This window comes from Pan paniscus, chromosome 14 (genome assembly GCF_029289425.2).
Source record: "Pan paniscus chromosome 14, NHGRI_mPanPan1-v2.0_pri, whole genome shotgun sequence".
Taxonomy (NCBI): domain Eukaryota; kingdom Metazoa; phylum Chordata; class Mammalia; order Primates; family Hominidae; genus Pan; species Pan paniscus.
Window position 1 is genome coordinate 59,537,261 of NC_073263.2, and position 22,510 is coordinate 59,559,770.

Consider the following 22,510-nt stretch of genomic DNA (forward strand, 5'->3'; position numbering starts at 1 on the left):
AATAGCAACCTTACTTGATAAACACATGACTTGAGGAATCAAACATAGTTTTGGTTGTTAAAAGATTTGAAAAGCAGCCCTAAGAACAGATTTGAAAACAGGAAGCCAAAGTAGTGGGGACTTGTTTTTTTCCAAATCCTCAAAATATTTGCAAAATGGCACTAACAACTTCCAAGTAAGATTTCTGGAACTTTATTTTTCATTGGGAAAAGGCTTAGAGTTTAGAAAAAACCAAGTCATCTCATGGAAAAAGTAACTTTTATTATTATTAAATTCAATAACTTATGAAGCTTCGATTTTTAACCTCTTCTACATAATGTCTTTTATCTATTTAAATATGGATTTGCATTTAAAAACTTAATTCTAGAACATTCACTTTAATCCCTCTGATACCGAACATTCCTGAGTCATTTCTCCTGAAAAACTGTCCCTGTTAGTATTTTACTTAATCAGCATTTTAGGCATTATTTACATTTTTTGGATAGTTTCTATAATAATCAGAGTTAGTGTAATGAAATATAACTTGGCATTTTTCAATCATAATTGACCCTATATCTATGTTCAGCTTTACTCAACAACAAAAAAGGAAAATTGTCAACTTTTATATTTAGAAAGTTACTTTTCTAACTGCCCAAAATATCAGGAATTAAAGCTATTCTCATGACAAAAAAATAAGAGAAAATAACACTCATGATTTTGAAATCAATAGAGAATATTTAATGTGATTAGATTTTCAGGAAGTTGAATATGGGTACTGAGATAACGTTCTTTAGAAAATGAAATAAATTTCCAAAGTTTCTCACACATTTTCCCCAAACTGCTTTAAGTTGATAAGCAGTAGTCAAGCTCTTCATCTTTTAGATGAGAAAATGTTTTGTCTTTATTCTGAATAATAAATTATAGTAGCTTAGAGGGGGAAGAAACAAAACAAAAAGTACAAGAATCTGAAAGCCCTCACAATTAGAATACTGGCACAGAATTTTCATTAATGACTTTCCAGTTTATAAATTCCATTACATAGAAATTTTATTCCCATGAGATACCAGGGAAAATAGTGACTGTCTAAAGGGGACCGTCATTAGTCTTGGGTCTCTAGGCACGATTATTTTCTAATAGCACCTGATATTTTCGAAGGGAATTGATTCTCTTCCACAGAGTGTAGTCTTGCTAGGAAAGTACCGTCTAGTTCTCTAATTCTACTTCCCACTTTTTTCATTAGATGCCTGGTGGGCCAGATCCTTTATCCATCCATACTTGAGACAGCCTGTGGCTGGTGTGTGACCAACTGATAATGAGATCCTTATCATAATGAAGTGATTATCACTGGTGGGAGCTGAAGGCATGGAGATGATAACAGCAACAGAGATGTACTTTTCAAGGTAAATTGACTAGTCATTCCTGCTACAGATGGTGGTTTTCTTTCTGCTTTCTGCTTAGTAGCTCTCAGGAGCTTTCATAATTTCAGCAGTCCCCAAGATTGCCCTCCCAGACTTTGTTTGATTCTGCAAGTTCCCCAATTTACCTCCCATTTCTTATGAAAATCCTCATTTGCCTTAAGTTATCTGGAATTAATACTTGTCACTAAGAGCACCAACTGTTGATACTACCTTCCCACTAAAAATATATACACTGGAAATTGAATTCATCCTACGTATTTCATATATTATAATTTTTTAAAATTATTAATATCAATCTACTTTATGAGACCTGTACTATTTGACCTATAATTCTATATCTTTGTTATATTCAAGTCAATGATACAAGATACTAGTGATTAAGAAAAATATTAATAACATTGCATTACATTTTGGACAAAAATTTTTAATTATAAACATACTTCCATATAAATTGTTTCATCTGATCATCACAAAAGCTCAACTTAAAGAGAATAAATTCTTATTTTCTATTTTACAAAAGAACTACCATTTAGTGAGGGTAAGCAGTTTTCAAGTGTAGGACATAATAAGTGCCAGAACTTTAAACCACATTTTAAACTTCATATTTAGTGCTATTTACCATACAACCACTGCATCCCAGCACTGTGCATGGGACAATCAAAGAACAAGTCAGTGGGATATGTTACTATCAAATAAAAAATACAAAAAGAGGAAAGTTTGTAGGCATTGTTCTTAGAACAATGTATTAGATCATATAGAACAGTGTCAAGGGTTGATTGTAATGTCAGATTTCATTGACACAGTCAGAAGAAATCTATAACACTATCAGATTATTTCTCTTACATTTTAAGGGGCCTTGTAGAAATGTCACTGGTCTCCAGGAATCTCCTTCTGCCAGTGTCTTTTACCAGGACACTTTCTCTGGATAAAGATGGGAAACTCAAGGGCTTTGGCTACATGAATTTTAAATTTCTTTCTCTCCATAGGCACCCTTTTAGGCCAAGGACTCTATTTATTGTGTCAAGGGTAGAATATCTGAGTATTGAAGAGAGTGGCTGACACAAAGAAGTATTTAACTTCATTTGTCGATTTTAATAATTGGCATGTATTCGTAGGCTTTTAAATAATATTCAAATTTTAAAATCCCATAACTTGGGTCTTCAAAGGAGCCTCCTTCCGAAACAATTTCCAATAGACATAAGGAGAAATGAAGGATGTGACAATATATATGTGAACCAGAATTATATTTGGACTTAACAGGTCATTTATTCAGCTGATATTTCCATTTGAATACGCTTACACAGGAAAATGTAGGGATAAGTTGAATTTATGGTGATGAGGAGTGGAGCACGTAAGGTCAGGGGTAGCACCATGATCCATGGTGCTGAAGGGCCAACAGGTCCCAAAGGCTAATGGATCAAAAGCAGATGATAACATTATGTATCCAGCACCATGCTCCTAAGACCTTGCACACTGTGTGAAAGGTGACTACACTGCTGGATGAAATTCCAAGTGGAGCAGCATACACAGATTCTCTTAAGGGAACGTTTGAACTTTTGATCAAAATACAGCCCAGTGAATTCTGGAGAAAGAGTCTGAAAAACATCAGAATATTTTTGTTCTAAAGAATGTACAGTCTAGTCATATTGTATTGTGTCTTGTCATATTGTATTTTTCATAATATTTATTCTGATGTGATTTGCTATTTGAATGCTGTTTCGCTCTCTGAAATATGGAAAACTTGGACCCTTCTTGACCAAATTACTGTAAACAATGACAGACTTATTGGACCTTACACAATGACATTCAAACAGAATAAAATTCAGCCCTGTGTGAGGAAGATGCATACTTCCAACAGACCAAACAGAAAAACTTAATTTTTCCTCCTGACTGAGTCATACATCCCCAGAATACTCACACTACATATTTCCTCTCTTCTGGGCTGGAATTGGGCTTACTCTGTGCTTACGTGCTGCTATTATGATGTTTAAACAGCAGGTCACTGAAGGAGATAGAAAAATGGTCAAATAGTATCCACATCACATCTACTTACAGTAGTGCTGGAGTAACATAATGCAATTCTGTAGAGTTGTATAATTTTTCTATTATTTATTTATTAGAAACAGGGTCTTGCTCTGTTGCTCAGGCTGGGAGTTCAGTAGCACCATCACAGCCCACTGTGCCCTCAAACTACTTAGCTTAGGCGATCCTCCCACCTCAGCCTCCCAAAATACTTTCTTAAATACTACATGATGTTGATTTCTTTGCTTTTACTTTGTGGTGAGCTCTAGTGCTGAAAAGGGCCTTCTCCCTCAATTTCTTTCCTGTTTCTAAATTCTGTTTATCTAAATAACATAGGGATAAAACTGAAAAGCAGGATATTACTAGAGACAAGGTTTTGAGCATTTGTTATTTATGCTTTCATAGCCATGTCTACAGAGAATTAAGGGACAATGCCTTTTATATGTTTAATTTTATTTATTACCCTAAGATCTAGCTACAGGTCCAAACTCGACTATAATTCAATTAGCAGAAAAAATATCTGTCCAAAGGAAACTACTAGAATGGCAATACTGTTTTAGGACACTTGCTGTTATCTTGTAACTGTTAAAATAAGATTTCTCTGTTTGACATCAATCAAAGGATACAAGTTTCAGATTTTGCCATTGCAGTATGGATTATATTAACTGGTGTTTTCTTGATTTGTGACACTGTTAGATGTTATTTTCATCACTGTGCCAAGGGGTAACTGAATAATCATTTAGTCTAGCCACTACTTGTAGGTTAGTGAACTTCTGAAAGAAACATGCACTTAATAGACCATGCTGAAAGATATAAATACCCCTTAATTATTAGCAAAGCTTGTGTTCCAATCCTGGCAGAAAGGTCTCTGTTAATAAACTCAGTGTGTGTTTTAACTCCAGAATGCTGAAAAAAATAGACATTTTTGGTCAGTCTGAACTCAAACCAAATATCTTGCCACCTGTAGGCAGACCCAAGAAAAAAGAAATCTCATTGCTGAGAAAATAATATTTTACATTAAAGATTTTTAATGAATATAAATATGTTTAAATATTATTACATTTGAAGATTATATAGCACAAAAAAGTTGTGAAACTTTACATATAAACAGGAAAGAGTGAGGAAGAAAGAAGGGCAGGGGAAAAACACCTTAACACACCAAGACCAACCCTACAAAAGTGTGGTCAGATCAAGGTCATAGAATGAGATCAATCTGATTAGCAATTCCTCCTCCAAGGATTTAGTCAACTAAGCAGATGCTGCATTACCGTTTCATTTATTGAGCCAGTATTGATTTTAAAATCTAATAATTCCAGCCCAAAATCTTTTGTTAGTTTCTTTTCAAAGTTATTTTTTATTGAAGGGTGACATAAGTGAAGAAAATGTATTACTCATAAGTGTGTAGTCTGATAGATTCATATAACTATATAGATTGAGAAAGGGGGATGTCATCTAGACTCAAGAAGCCTCCCATGTGCTTCTGTACTGTCAAAACATTTTCTAGACCGGGTGAAGTGGCTCACGCCTGTAATCCCACCACTTTGGGAGGCTAAGCCAGGTGGATCATCTGAGGTCAGAAGTTCAAGACCAGCCTGGCCAACATGGTGAAACCCCGTCTCTACTAAAAATACAAAAAATAGTCCAGTGTGGTGCACGTGCCTGTAATCCCAGCTACTAGAGGGTGCTGAGGCAGGAGAATTGCTTGAACCTGGGAGGCAGAGGTTGCAATGAGCTGAGATCATGCCACTGCACTCCAGCCTGAGTGACAAAGTGAGACTCTGACCCTTCCCACAAAAAAAAAAATTCTAGCATAGGTAACCACTATTTTGGCTTTTAATGTCATAAATTAATTTTACCTGTTTTGATCGTTATAAATTGAATTACAAATACCGTGGGATTTTTTCTTTGCTGTTTTCCAGTAATCATTAGTATGTGATATTTCTTACACAAGAAGAATTGGTTGCACAACAGGTTGTGGTTGCACAACAAAAGTTCATTTTCATTGCTGTGTAATATTCCTCTTTGTGAATATACCACAGTTGCATTGCTTATTTTACAATTGATGAACATGTAAACAGAATTAAGATTGGGCTGATTGCAAATGCTGCTGTACGTGATGATATGGTTTGGCTGTGTCCCCATCCAAATCTCATCTCAAATTGTAGTTCCCATAATCCCCATGTGTTGTGGGAGGGACCAGGTGGAGATAATTGAATTGTGGGGGCAGTTTTCCCATCTTGTTTTCATAATAGCATAATAGTGAGTTAGTTCTTATGAGATCTGATAGCTTTATAAGGAGTTTTCTCCTTCACTGGGCACTTCTTCTTCTCACAGCTGCCATGTGAAGGACATGTTTGCTTCCACTTCCACCATGATTGTAAGTTTCCTGAGGACTCCCAATCCATGCTGAACTGTGAGTCAATTAAAACTCTTTTTTAATAAATTACCCAGTCTCGGGTTTATTAGCAGCATGAGACAGACTAATACATGTGAATACATTCATATTAATACATGTCTTTGGAGGTTCGGCTGTATTCGTTTATTTTATGTAAATAGAAAGAAATGAAATTCCCATAAGTGAGATTATACGTATGTTTAACTTTATTAAGTATTTACTATCAAAGGGTTTTCCACAATGGTTGGTCCAAGCTTTATACCCATTGGCAAGGTATGAGAGTTCCATTTACTTTATGTTAACACCACTTCTTATTGTCTTCTTTAGTTTCTTCTTTTGTAGGTGTGTATTGGTTATTTGTGATTTTAATATTAAAATATCTTTGCCTAGCCTAAATCATAAAAACACTTTTCTGTAATATTTTCTCAGAGTTATTGTTTTACATTTGAAGCTTAGTTTCTTATTGATGTGAAATCGGTACTTGTGTAGTTGAGGAGATGAGGGTCAACATTATTTGTTTTCCACATTGATACCCACTTGGTCCAGCATCTTTAATTTGAAATGTCACCCTTTATTCATTGTACTGCATTATTGAATATTTTCATAAATTTTGCATTAAGATATTTTTTCTTGACTCTATTTTGCTACATTAGTCTATTTTTCTTCCCTGTGATATTACCCTATTATCGTAATTTCATTTGCATCATAATAATTCATGATATATGATAGACCAAATTCTCCAACTTCATTGCTCTCCTTCAAGATCTGTTTGCCTATTCTTGCCTATTTGCAATTACATAAATTTAAGAGTTATTTCATCAATTTTGGAAACACTGATTATATTTTGATTGGTTTTACATTAAACCCAATAAATTTGTGGGAATTTAACATATTTATAATATTGGGGACACTGATAAATAGATGTCTTGAAAGCTTTTGTTACATTAATACTTAGGTTGTTCATATTTGTTAGATTAATTACTATGCATTAAATGCATATTATTTTTAAGTGTTCTAATCATTTGTTGTTAGTATGTAGAAATAAAATTGCTATTTGTATATTGGTCATCTTTGAGTAAAATTCTCAAATTCAGTTGTTTATTTTATAATTTATCTGTAGATTATTTTGAATTTTCTTCTTAAACAATCATATCATCATCACATAATATTATTTTCTTCCTCTCTGATCCTTGGGACATTTATTATTCTTTCCTTGATGCATCAGCAAGGTTCTCCCAGGATAGTGATGAAGAAAAGCATTAATAGTGGTCACTCCAGTCTTATTCCTAAAGTCAGGGGAAGTTTTCATTACTTCACTATTAAAACATGATGCTTTACATATTTTTTTTTGTAGCTAACTCATATCAAATCAAGAAAATTATTTTAACTTTTTGAAACATTGGTTCATAAGTCAAGTCAACCTAGTATTCTTCAAATAAATCTAAGCTATTGTGATATACCATCTTTTTCATGTATTTCAATACTACATCTGCTAATATTTTATTAGTTTTTTGCATCTTTGTTCATAGGAGAAGGTGGCCTGATTTTTGCCTTTATTGTAATGTCCTTGCCAAGCTTTATATAAAGAGTATGGATGTCTCATAAACAGGTTTATAGATTATTCTTTGTTTTTCTGTTTTCTGAAATAATTGTATAATAATTATAATATTCTTTCCTAAATATTTGGAACAATCTTCTGGTAAACCTATATGGAGTTCACTTTAAGGGAATGCTTGAATTATTGACTACATCTCTTTAAGAAACATAGGACTTTTTGAATTTTATATTTCTCTTGAGTCAGTTTTGCTGAGTGTTTTGCAAGAAATTTTCTCATTTCCTTTAACTTTTCAATTTTTTCAGCAGAGTTGCATATATTTTATTTTGATTTTAATATCTTTATTTAGTCTCTTTTTTTATCCCCCTTACTGATATTGAGTTTTCTCTCCCTCTGTCTGTTTTAATGTTCTTTTCTAAGCATTTATAAAATTTTATGAATATTTTAAAGGAACTAAATTTGTCTTGGTTAACTTAGTTTGCTATGTTTATTTTCTTAATTTTTTATTATTAATCATAATGGAAAAGGCCAGGTGGAAGTGACCAACGCTTAATAAAATAAAAGCAACATAATTTCCTGCAAGCTACGATGGAGATAAAAAATCATCCTTAAGTATTTATATAGAGATAGTGGACTCATCATATCTTGGTTTAATTTACCAACTTTGCCCCTGCAGAAATGGATGGATGCTGGGTGACTAAAGACTAACTCAAGCTCATCCAGTAGTAGCCCCAATCACAATGACTGTGACAGATGTGTTAGGTGAGTGTTACATGTAGTAAGGTCGCAGATAAATGATATGCAACAATTGATTTTGAAAATGTGCTCTTTTTTATCCTAATTAGAGTCAGAATTTTTTAAATTAACATAAAAAGGACAAATTATACACTTATAGTTTTGTTCCAGGCCTATGTAAATTCTCCCACTTTCTTTTATAATATAGTTCAAAAAAATCTGGACTGTTCAGATGGTCTTAGCATATCATATTGAATCATTATATCAATGCCATTATATCAGTTGGGCAGAATGAGAAAACAGTGACTTAGAACTTGAAAAGATACATGCATTTCTAAAGGTTAAAAACATAAATCTGGTGAAGATTCAGAAGCCTGCCACACTCATAAAATGTAGGGGTTCTAGTGGTCAGAGTGTGCCAAAACATCCTCTTATAGTAATAGATAATGATTAAATCTTGCAGTTTCTAAACCAAAGAACAAATCATAGTCCCAGGTGTGCTTCTTTATGATGAGAGTCAGTCTGTTCTATGCATGGGGACACTTACCTGCTCCATTTTTTGAATGACACAAAAATCTGCCAGCTTTGTTTGAATGGGACTCAGAGCAAGAAAGACTTTGTTCTGGGTCCAAAATATGGTGGAAGCAGCTTTGTCGTACAATCTCACTGACCCTATGATTTTAGAAGTATCAGTGGTGATAAAAGATGCTTGTGGCAAGATCTAGTGGGAAAAATCCCATTGCAGGGGTTCTCGAGCAAGTCCGTGTCATCTGTAAGCCATTGTCACTTTTTGAAAAACAATACCTTGTGCTATTGAACTCTGGAAGAGAAAGACTCTCTAACCACAGGACACTGAGTAACCATGCAGCAAAAATCACCTATCATGAACTGGATTCTGCAAAACTCACAAAGATCTAAGGCAGGGGAAGTCCACATACAATCCATTGTATGATGGAGTGTTATATGCAGGATCAAGCACTAGCAGGGACAGGGAACATGAGCAAGCTGCATAAGCAGGCAGCCTAGACCACTGCAGCACTGGCACACTTCAAGCTGTTCATGGCTATGACCAGCAGAAAGAAGAGGAAAGTGCCCAATCTTGGTTTACAGATCTGTCACCTCAGTGCGTGAGTTCAGACCATAATAATGTATGGTCATTGCATTACGGTTCAACTAAAGAGTACAGTTTTAGACATTTGTGAGATAAAATCCTCAGAATCATCAGAAATTCAGGTAGTGGATCTGGTCATTAACTTGGTTTGGAAGAATAAATAGAAAAATAAGTGGCCTGAAATTACAATATATAGATTCATGAGCAGTGGGAAAATGGCTTGGCAGGCTGGTCAGGGATCCAAAAGTTTTAACGAAAAAAGGAGAGTCAGGATAGTCAAGGAGATGGAAACCTAAAGGAAAGGTTTATGGATAAACCCATGAAATTGGACTAGAAATGTGATGATCTTTGCATTTCATATCAATGCCCATCAGAGATCACTTACTGTGGAAGAGGCATTAAACAGCCATGTACAGAAAATGACCACGCCAGTTTGTATCAGCCTATGTTTATCTTCGTCCACCAGTGCTGGCATGATGGGCCCATAAATAGAGTGGAAATTCTGGCAGAATTGGAGCCTAAGTACACACACAAAAGCATAAACTTTAAGTGACCAAACCTGATCTAGCTGCTACATCACAAAATGTCAAACCTACCAGCAATAGAGTGTTCGATCCTCCAGCGTGAGCTCCCACATAATATCATGTTAGACTAGGGAATCAACTTCTTAATGAAAGAACATGCAAGAGTTAACCCTGAATTCAGTGTCTATGCCCTGGTAAGATTCTACCTTCACATCACAAAAAGTTGCTGGCTTGATAAAATGTTGAGATAGCTTGCTGAAAGCACAAATGAAGAGCCCAACTGAAGGCAATACTCTCTCAGGATGTGGTATCATCCTCCAGGATATTACATATATTGAGTCAAAAGTTATTGTATGGCCTTGTTGCCAATAAAAAGAATACATGGGTCAGGAACCAAGCAGTGGAAAGAGAAATGGTCATACTCAGCATCTCTCCCAGTGAGCCACTTTGGACTCTGCAATGTTGCAAGTCCAGGAGATATAAATGAATCATGAACTCCCACTGCCACTGAGTACTTTGGGCTCCTTGTGTTCATGGACCAGAAGCCAATAAGTGAATCACTTTCCTAGCAGCGGCAACTAACCGTGATCATCAGAAGGAGGGAAGGACCAAGAAGGAATATGTATGCAAAAAAGATGATCCACTTGGGTGCCTCTTGGTATCACCTTGCTCAATTGTGTTGATACCATATTCAGGAAAGGATATCCTGAACAGGATATGGTAACCAGGAGGAGGTAAGCCCTCTCCAAGATGTGTCTGGGTCACAGTTAAGCCAGTAAGGAAAAATTGAGACTGGATAGTGGAGTTGGGACATAATGAGTGTCAATTGAGGATCCCAGATCTACCTAAGGGGTAGGAACCGTGGTTCTTCTGCCTAAACTCACCTTTCTAAGTTTCTGCTCAGGAAAACAGGTCCTCGAGAGGAGCTGCTTCATCACTGTGTATGGAGAAGTGGATTTAGGCTGCATAAAAGTTGAAATGTGAAAGAAGAGGGAGTGCAGTACCCAGATCCCCTTGAAAGAAGGACGAGTGCCCAGACTTGGGAAGGGGATTGTTGGCAGTTATCTTCTAGCTAGCAGCTCCCTCGGTGTCTACCTTTCCTTCAGAAAAGCAGCAAATCACATCCTTGCCAAAGCAGCCCATTTTGGGGACTAAGCAATGCAATGGGTAGAGATCTAGCCATTTCGACTAGAGCCAGAAAACAAATAACAGTCTTTTCTTACCCCAGAACTTTCTACTGGGTTGACTCATGCTTTTTTCAGACTGCATTGTACTTTGACCATTTTCTCTGACATATCTTGCTTCCACCACCTTACTTTCACAGGCACCAAGTCTTATAAGTACCTTGCCCCCAAACCCTGAGTGTATGTCTCTAAAGAACACAAGCTGTAATGCTCTGAACCCGTGAGACTGACCCAAGCCCCTGCCTCTTCTTGACTTTCCTCTTTGCTCCTTATATATTAGCAAGTACACTGAAGAAAAAAAAAGCAGAAAATGTCAGCTTCACCACAACAAATTTTACCTCTTTCTAATATCTTGGTTCCTCAAATCTGACCACCTTGACTGCCTTCCAATACCTATTTTTGTATTTTATCTAGCTTTATTGGCTATTTTTGGCGGGGAGCTTGAATTAGAATGTTGTTACCATGTTGTTTCAGTCAGTTCAGGCTGCCATAACAAAATTCCATAAGTTGAGTGGCTTAAACAACAGAAATTTATTTTCTCAGAGTTCTGGAAGCTAGAAGTCCAAGATCAGGATGCCAGCATGTTTGATTCCGCTAAGTACTCTCTTCCTCTCTTATATAGACTGACACTTTCTTCCTTGGTTCTCCTCACTTAGTGGAGTAAGATAGCAAGCTCAAGCTCTCTCTGGGGTCTCTCTCTCTCTCTCTTTTTTTTTTTTTTTTTTTTTTTTGAGACATGGTCTTGATTTGTCATCCAGGCTGAAGTGCAGGTGGCACAACCATGGCTCACTGCAGCCTCACCCTCCTCTTAGGCTCAATCAGTCCTTTCACTGCAGCCTCCCAAGTAGCTGAGGTTACAGATGTGTGCCACTATGCCTGGCTGAGTTTTTGTTGTGTGGTGTCTTGTTTGTTTTCGTTTTAATAGAAATGCTATCTCACTATATTGCCAGGGCTGGTCTCAAACTACTGGGCTCAAGCGATCCTTCTGCCTCAGTCTCCTTAAGTGCTGGGTTTACAGGCATGAGCCACCACACCTGGCCTGATGTATCTTCTTGTAAGGACACTAATTCCATCATGAGGGTCCCACTCTCATGACCTCGTCTAAACCTAATCACCTCTCCAAAGCCCCATCACCAAGTACCATCACATAGGATTCACAATGGGGCTTCAACATAAGAATTTAGGGATGAATTCAATTACAGCATGATTGCTACAATTCAATCCACAGCGTATGCTATAAGTAGATAATTATAATTTTATTTTATTTTATAGTATCATAGGAAAATAACTTTCAAAATTAAAGTAATGTTTAAAAGTTCCCCAAGCTTTCCCATTTTATCTCCTTTCCAAGAGGAAATCAGTATTTTAGTCATTTCACCTAAACTTTGGAGTTAATGTCAGACTACTATAAATTATCATAAGCATTTACATGTAGATTCAATTTTGACATTGTGTGTTGACTCTCTGTGATGGTAAACAAGAACACTAGTTTACTTATACATAAAATCCTTCATCCTACCAATGTAATTATCTCTCAAATTTTATTAAATTTATATTTCATATTTTAATTACTGTGTCTATGTGAATATCATTACGGCTGGGTCAAGTGATACACTATCCATTTCTTAAATTTCTCACACAAATTTTCCCAAAAAAATGTTTAATTGTAATTTAATTATATACCACCTCTCTTTTATTAATTATAATTTCACATCTAAATAGTCTCCCTATACTTTTAAAAACTCACCCAAATTATCTCCGTTTAAATTGATATATGGAGAAATCTGTTGTGATAACTTATCATTTCCATTTATTTACTTTTTTTCCTGGAGGCGGCCCTCTGGAGCCTTCTGACTTCCTACTGTAGTCTTACCTATTTGCTCACTAGGTCCTTTGCACTGCTCTCATCCTGGGCTTACTTTTCTGTCATCCTGAAAATTCTCTTCCCCTCTCTTTGGTGTGTGATCTCTTGTTTCATACTTTCATTTATATTTTTCTCACCACTTCTCCAGCCTTTGTCTGCTACCAAGTCACAAAGCCAATGTTACATATTCCAGGTTTTTGTTATGGTATTACCCTGCTAGGCATCAGTTCCTGAATCAATTAGCCTCTATCTAAAATCACCACAAATGACAATCACTTAGCTCATGTTCTGTGGGAGATTTGGAAGGATCAGGAGGTTTTTCTGTTCAGAGCTAGCTGGAGTAATACCTGCTGTGCTTGAGCGAGACTCCACCTGAAAAAAAAAAATACCTGCTGTGCTCATCTGTTTTTGGCTAGCCGACTGGTCAGCCTGCAGATAGGTGGTATAAGATCACCTAATCACGGCGGGCGCGGTAGCTCACGCCTGTAATCCCAGCACTTTGGGAGGCAGAGGAGGGTGGATCACGAGGTCAGGAGATCAAGACCATCTTGGCGAAACCCCGTCTCTATTAAAAATACAAAAAAAATTAGCCGGGCGTGGTGGTGGGTGCCTGTAGTCCCAGCTACTCGGGAGGCTGAGGCAGGAGAATGGCGTGAACCCAGGAGGCGGAGCTTGCAGTGAGCCGAGATGGCACCACTGTACTCCAGCCTGGGCAACTGAGCAAGACACCGTCTCAAAAACAAACAAACAAACAAAAAATCATCTAATCACATGCTTGTTTTCTGACAGATTGACAACCAAGCTGTGTTTGTTCTGCCCCCATGCAGTTTTGCGTACTCTAGTAGAATGGCTCAGGTTTGTTTACATTACGGTCCAATGCTTACAAAGTGATATAGTTTGGATCTGTGTCCCTCACCCAAATCTCATGTTGAATTGTAAACCCCAATGTTGGAGGTAGGCCCTGGTGGGAGGTGATTGGATCATGGGAGCAGTTTGTCATGGTTTAACACAACCCCGCCTTGGCACTGTTGTGGTAATAGTGAGTTTTCATGAGATCTGGTTGTTTAAAAGTGTGTAGCACCTCCCCCCTCTCTGTTCCTCCTGCTACAGCCACTTAAAGTGCTAGCTCCCACTTTGCTTTCCAATATGAGTAAAAGCTCCCTGAGGCCTCCCCAGAAGCAGATGCTGCTATGTTTCCTATACAGCCTGCAGAACCATGAGCCAATTAATCCTGTTTCCTTTATAAATTACCCAGTCTCAGGCGTTTCTTTATAGCAGTGCGAGAAGGAATGCATGAACACACCACAAGAGCAAGCTCTAGTGCACATGAACGTTTGATGCTTGAGCTCTCTCTAGCTTGAGAGAAGCTAGAGCTTCTCTCATTTTTTCCAAATCAAATGGGTCAAAATCAGTCTCAGAGTTATCACAGAATTAACGGGTCATGGGAATGGAAGGGAAGAACCTTGAGCCCTATTTGCAGTCTATCACTTTATCTTCCATAGCAGTACATTTTCCTATCTAATACGAAATTTAGGCTGAAAACTTTTGAATCATTTGTGATACTTTCTATGTATCATCAACCTATGTATTTACCTGCCTATTTTTATGTATTTGTTGATTATATATTTACAAATACTTCTAAATAGCTTAAAATTTGCCACATATTGTTCTAAGTCTTATTTGATAATTTACCCTCTAATCTGAACGTATCTATAAGGTACCACTATTAATATTCTTAAATAACACATAAGGAACCTATGGCCAAAGAAGTTAAGTGCATGCCCAATATCACAAGTGGAATTTGAAGCCAGAAAGTCTAGGTCTCAAGTTCGTGTTCCTCATTGTGGCTCTCACATTTGGCTTTTGGCCATGTCACAGCTGCCTGCCATCACTGTGTTTAGAATTTTCCTACCTATGATACACACTTATCACTTCTTTCTTTTATGCACCACCTTCCTAATTTTTCTTTAAAAATACTTAAAAACTCACCATGAACTACTTAACTATCCACCAGTAAGCTAGTATTTTCCCTTCCTCTAAAACAGCATGACTTTTTTCAATTTCCTTACATGTTATACTCACCCATAATACTAACCTTTCCCTCAGGGTCTTAACAGCTAAAATATATCATAATATCTTCCCTTCCTCTCCCAATCCTTTCCATGTTCAAACCTCATGCCCCCTTTTTTTAAATAGCCATCTGTGATGTTTCAGTTTCTTTATGTTTCCATCTCCAGGTATGTGCCGAAACTATATTAATCAATACTCCTTTTGACAGATCATTGGTACTTCTAATAATCATGTTCTGTTTAGAAGTATAGTTTTTTCAAATACAATCTAAATTTACTTCATCATTAAAATTATTTCTTTGTTTATTATTTCTTTTTTATTGAGCATTGCAAAAAGAAATTACAGAGAAATTATGCTTTAGGGCCTCATGTTCAAAGATAATGAAACAGATTATCTTTAATACATATGTATTATACATACAGATATACAGTACGTAAAATTGTTGAATAACAATGTAAACCAGAAGCACAGCCTTTTGAACACAATTTCCCACTAGTAGTTGGCATGGAAAGAGTTGATTTTAAAGGATGAGTCCTTTGGAGAACTACTCAAAATAATTTTAGGGAATTATTAAGATTTCTAAATTTATCTGAAGGTGAATAAAAATGTGTGATTAATTGAGAGGATAATACTATTCTAGGATTAGGGGAACACAGTGAGAAAATCTTCAAAGCTCGGTTTATGCAAATTGTAAGCAGAGTGGTGAATAGTAAAATAGGTAATAATAAGAGAAGAAAAAGGTCACATAGTGAAACATATAGTAAGAAGCCCTAGGTCTAAAAGAGAGCTGAAATTAAAAGTATAGTTACAGCTATTTGTTGATCTGTAATTATTTCTGACTGGCCAACTGAATGCCTTCTGCTACAAGTAGGAGAAATAGTTTTAAAGGCATCAAAAACTGATCTAATAGAATAAACCTCATTTAAACTTCATGAGAAATGTGTTACCCTAATTTTCAGGTCTATTTCTTTGAGAAATAAAGAAACCTCCAGTCTACTTTTAGATATTCTTTTATTGTGAGCCTGTCTTAGAAAACACTGGTTAACTTCTAATTTGCCAGTTTTATAATACCATAGCTTTCTTTCTTACTCTAGCTTTGATGGATAAATCATCACAAAATGTAGTGTAATAGCAATAGAACCCAGCCAATAGTAAAAAAAAAACAACAAAACTCACCCTCTGGGAGACATGACTGAATAAGATCTGATGCTACAACATAGCCTTCCTAATTTCTCAAATCTTACAGATAGATTATAGCAGACTTAGACTGTATCTAACTACATAATATAGTAGCATAAATATTGGGAATGCAGTTATAGTTTTGGATAAAAAAGATCCAAATGTATGTTCATCCTTTTACTTAGCTAAGATAGCATTGGGAGATATACCTAATGCTAGATGACGAGTTAGTGGGTGCAGTGCACCAGCATGGCACATGTATACATATGTAACTAACCTGCACAATGTGCACATGTACCCTAAAACTTAAAGTATAATAAAAAATAAATAAATAAGAAAAAAAAAGAAAAAAAAACAGCTCAAACAAGTAAAAATTAATTCTCTAAATGTAAATATTCTTGTGTATAAAATTTGAAAATGATGATACCTGACATTGTTAAGAGTTATAAATATGAAAATAGCTAATGCATATTAAGTGTGGTGGACACTGTGTTATGTGCCCAAATTCTCTTTCAGGATTAAAGATGTATTTGTCCAGCCACTGAAGGTGCCACTATATGACAGCCCTCAGATGTTAGACTTGACCAATAATTTTCCTAAACTGAAAGAACAGTCTCTGCCTTATCTAAGATGATACACTTCCTAGGGCAGCCATCATCTAATAACTCGAAATACGGGACGTACTTACTAGAAGAATGGAAATTTTTGTTATCCAGTGGCAAATATTTGATTAATGTTTGTCCCAGAGCAATTTTGGAAGTAGACGATTTATCACATGAATCTGTATCTCTAAGGGAAGATGATCTAAAAGAGATTGTTAGTTACAGCCATCAATTGTTGTTGGCAAGATATTACGGAAAGCTTTGTTACCAAAATTGTCAGAATATATATCTTTTTCAACTCTTCTCCTACTGCCATAGTTCCATTCATTTATTCTAAGCCAAAGTGAGAGATTTCAAGTCATCTTTAACTTTCCAGTGTTTGAGTTCCCTCATCTAATTCATCACCATATTCTACTTTACTTCTTCCAAAATGTCTTAGATGTTCCTTTTCCACTGAGAAATTGGTTATCATGTTAAGAAGCAGAAAGTGTGATATAAAAAGCCTGCATTTTAAACTAAGCAGATGGGATTAAAATCTAAGACCTAAACCTGTGTAGTCTCCGAAAAATCTTAAAACCTTTCTAATTTTCAGTGTTCTCATCTTATAAATGAAGATAATGACCTCTACATTTCCAATTTTAGAAAAAATTAAAAAAAAATAATTAACATGCATGTGTTCAGTCACTGCATAACACATTATAAGTACTAAATTAATAGGAGCTATGTGTAATGGCACAATTGATGTATTCATTCTGCTGTCTAGTGAGACAGAAGCTCCTACCTAGCCGGCTTGTCTCCATTTCCTTACCACGTACTTCATATAATCATTTTACATGAAATATTCACCATTATGATAAAGAGCTTAATATATTATTTTCATTATTATATTCCTTTGAATTCAATGAACTTTATTGGCTAACCATCTTTTCTATGCTAACTTTCCCCTAAATTAATTTTTCCTGAATCTCCAATATTACCCTCGATTCCAGTAAGAAATTCCTCCTCATTATTTCCCAATAAATTTGCTAGCTTTTTATGCGCTGTGCCTTTTCTCTTTTTCTGCCTAAATCACATCAATACTTTAAAATTCAGTTAATATCTACTCTATAAGATTTCACTTGATTAAATCATGCTTTACTAATCTTTTTTCTCTCATAGTATAATGCATCTATTCAATTGCTCTCAAACAGTTTGATATAGTTAGTTAGATATTAATCTACTTGAGGAGAGAATACTTGAATTCAATTATTTTATATTCTCCCCAGAACATGAAACAAAGCTACATAAACATTAAATTCTAAAACAGTTCCATTGGTAGGTAGTTCATTTTTTCCTTGATGTTAAATTCGCCAAGATATTTTATTTTATGTAATATTATACGTTTACTGTATTCAAAATTGACAGGTATACATAGAAATACTAGTTGACTTTTGCTTTATTTCATTTTCACATTAAAATTAAAAAGATGTATATGTAAAACTAGAGAGAAAATAATTCTGTTTAGGACATTTTCAATTTAATTTATCACAAATTATATTTTGATACTTATGCAATATTTAGGTAAAAGATAACGTAAACTTTCCATTTAACTTATGTCATTTAAGCTGATACTTAAGATCTGTAAGGAGGAAAATTAGAATTTTTTTCTCATAAAATCTGAATGGATGTTTTTCCCAACTTTTAAAAACTCAACATTTTGGAGGACAATAACTTGATTATTTGAATAATTAGGATACAAATCTATAGCAACTTTCTGGCATGTAAATTATTCATACAATTGTAGAAATTTTTCTATCTCTATTTAGAAAATATAAAATCTCATACAACTTCGTTCATGCAACTAATTCTGTTTCTCTATTAGCAGAGTTGTTCTTGTTGACAGATCAAATAGAAAATAAAAAATAATGAACAATATGTATTTTATTTAATCTTTAACTTCCCTAAATAGCAAACATATAGGAAATTTCTATTGAGCTACAGTAATATTAAAACCTACAAAAATATTCCAGTTTATTTTCATTTCTCAACACACAATTTTACTGAAAAAATACTCATAATTATTGTGTATATTGGTAAGTGCTTTACACTTTCCAAGTGTTCTCATCTCCAGTATATTTTTCAACCTTCAGAGTTACACTGGGAGAAAAATCAATAGAAAAATAATTGACCCCCAAAAGGTTAAATGATTGGCAGAGCACGCAACTAGTAATTGAACCTCAAAATTAAAATCAGGTAATCTGACTATTGAGTTTGTGGTGCATTTTACAATAGGCAGTTGCTATTCAATTCAAAGACATTGTCGTATGTTAAAAACTTACTCTTTTGTCTTTTATATTTCAAAACCACTCACAAGAAATTGAGCAAACTGTCTCACTCTGCCGAAACATTTGTGATAATTAACCATTTTTATCTATCATGCTTTTTAAATAAAAAAATACATATTGGATATTGTAAATCAGAATAGAAAAATCTAAGTGACAGATATATCGTCCTCTTAATTTCAGCCTTTTTGAATCCTGTTATATATAAGAAGAGAATTACATATTGAAAAAGTAAAGAGATTAAGGAAAGCAGATAATCATGGTAAAATTTCTGCTTCTCTGAGTTCTCCCTATAGCTCGTAAGTTTTTCTTAAGTCCTAAATCAGTTTGACTCTTAGATTAGTCAGAATTCCTGACAGTGTTTTTGTATATCATTGCTAATAAGTTATTTACTATTTTTGACGAAACCCTTGAAGAAATTCTTAGGAAATTTTTTTTATTGAGATGTCATTGACATATAAAAATTGTATGTATTTAAAATATACAATTTGATGTTTGGATATACATATACCTTGTGAAGTGATCACCATAATCAACCTAATTAACATATCTATTTTCTCTACATAGTTACCAGTGTGCATGTGTGTGTGTGTAAAGTGTGTGTTGAGATTTAAGATCTATCCTCTTAGCAAATTGTAAGTAAGCAAGACAAAGAAAGAGAAATACTGAATGATATTACTTATATGTGGAAAGTAGAAGAGTCAAATTTGTAGAAGCAGAAAGAGGAATGGTGGTTGTCAGGGTATGGGGGAAGAAAAGGGAAAAGGAGTGATGTTAGCCAAAGGGTGCAAATTTCCACTTATGCAAGCTGGATAATTTCTGGAGATCTAATGCATAGTATGATGATGATAGTTAACAATGCTCTATTGTGTACTTGGAAAGAAGTCTTGCGGTGCAAGCTTTCTGCTTATTGTGTTTGCTATATTGATAGCCTGTTTTTATCCTCTGCAGATTGTGAAAGATTAATAGGATGACATCACTGTTATTATCTCAATTTCTATGCAAATTTCTCTCTCTCAAAAACAAAATTTTGAGTTGTCCACTCTGCCTTCTTTATAAGGTCTTCTTGATCTCTATATACTCTGTTTAATATTTATATACCTACATGCTATCCACTACAGAAAAATTAAGTTCTGTTTATGTTTTATGTTTTTTTCTAAACCTACATATTAATTATTGCATTCATATAACCAACTTACCCAGTTTATTGAAGATTTTTTTTTTTGCCACTTCAAATATTTTTTCATGAGCTGGATTTCAGATTCTGCATAACAATGCAATATCTGAAGGTAGTAAAAAGTTACTTACAAAATTCTGAAGGAGGAGAGCATGATCCCTGTCTATGTATCCTTTTACAAACCAGAAACCAACAAAAAATATATTGAGCCATTTTTGAAAATAAAATAATGATGAAATCTAGCCAGTCAAAGGGTAAATCAAAGAAACAAATTCTGAAATATAGAATCCAGGTAGAAGTACGGATGACCAATATCTATCAATGCATTCATCAATCCTTTTCACCCATTTATCTACCTATTTATCCATTCATGGGTGAGCAACTGACAATCATATAGAAACAGAGACAAGCAATTATGGACATCAGAGTTTTTCAAAGAAGAAAAAGTTATTGAGTATTTGAAAACTAGGAAATAGTTAATTTCTATATTTTGCATCATTATTCTTATTGAAAAATAGATATTCTCTAATGTAGGACATGCAGTTTGCAAAGATTAGTGGCTCTAGAGTTATTTTTCTATGCCTTGCAGACAAGATTGAGGAATTAATACTTCGTTGTAATGAAATAATTATAATTCCACAATATACTCCATTTTGTTTTGTTAATTGGTGCTTGTTTACATGCAAGCAAAATTAAATTCAATAATTTTCACTAAAATTAAAATATGATTAATGTTTTCTAAAATATACTTTGTATAGATCAATTTCTCCTTTCTTTCATTTGCTTATTTTTTCTATTTAAAAATGTCATCTGCATATCACATAAGTTGATGATCTTTAAATGTTAATAAAGATAATTTCTTAGTGGTGGGCTTTTTGATGTTGTATACAAATTATTTTCAGGCTAGGCATGGTGGCTCATGCCTTTAATCCCTGCACTTTGGGAGGCCGAGCAGGATCACTTGAGCTCAGGAGTTCGAGATCAGCCTGGGCAGCATAGTGAGACCCCGTCTCCATGTTTATTTTAAAAAACAGAAAAGACAAAGAAAAAAATTTATTTTGTGTTTTTATATAAATAATTTTTAATTTGCATATACTTTATCTTATATTCAATTTAATAATGTTAAATTTGTATTTGGAAGATAAATTATAAATTCCAATAAAAATTGACAAGAGAAAGTGATTCCTAAGGGCTATATTGTAAGAAAGTATTATGGTTTATTTAAAATTTCAGTTTTTTCTTGTAGATTTCTTTGGATTTTTACATATAACAGATATTGGGAAGCCATTCTAATCAAAAGAAACAAAATGACAAAAATAATTTCTTACAAAAGACTGACTCTGGTTTGATATAAATACAGTGAAGATATTAGTTCAAGGTGTAGAATGCATTGTAGAGTTGCAAGACAGAATGTTAGGAAATTATTTTATTCATTTCTCATTTATTCATCTGTTCATTCCTTTGACAAATTTGTATTTAGTCTCTATTGTAAGCCAGGCATGATTTTAGCACCTTGGTATTCATTAGTGAACAAAACACAAAGATCTCTGGTATGTTGGATCTTGCATTCCATTCCCGGGGTAGTGGAGACTGAGTGTTGTATGGGGATGCTAAGTGGGCCTCTGCTACGGTAATGACATAAGCAATGGATATAAATGAAAATATAGAAAAGACAAATTAGCAACATTGCATATGACTAATTAGTTATTCAGGAAATGTGTTACTCCCAGTAAGCATGTCTGGCAGAGTTGTGCTATCATTTGTGTATGAATTATCATGAATTCCACCTAAATGTAGTAATTCCCCATTGTGATTGTGTGCTTGTTTACTTACTACAGAGTTCAAAAAAGGATTTAAAGAACCTTACACAAATACGTATATTAAAACAGGATAAATCTCTGTACTCTTTTGTTTTTTTTCTAAATTCCCTGGGTATCGAGTTTTTCTAACAAAAGTAATCCCCTTATCAGGATCACATAACTATTCATAAAACAGAGGGGCCACTAGAAAATTGTGGGTTTTGGATCACTAAATAATTATTTTGAGGATTACATGCGTCTATAATTCTTATTCCATTGGAATTTAAGGATTGATGAGCTCAGAATCTGTTAAGGATTTAAGAGCTTTTCAAGGAATGATCTATATAAATACAGGGTTTTACATTACAATATCTTCCCTTTCTACTGCCAAGTCAAGGTGGGGCTCACTCAGAGAGCAGCTTATGCGGCATTTACTCCATAAGCTGCTGATTATGTTCTTTAAAGTCTGCGAGGCTCAGTTTCTCACAGATGGTACCTGCTGTACTCACAACTTCTGAGCATGATTTGTCAGTCACCACTGGATCTCTTCATGGCCACAATTCTTTTTAGGTTCT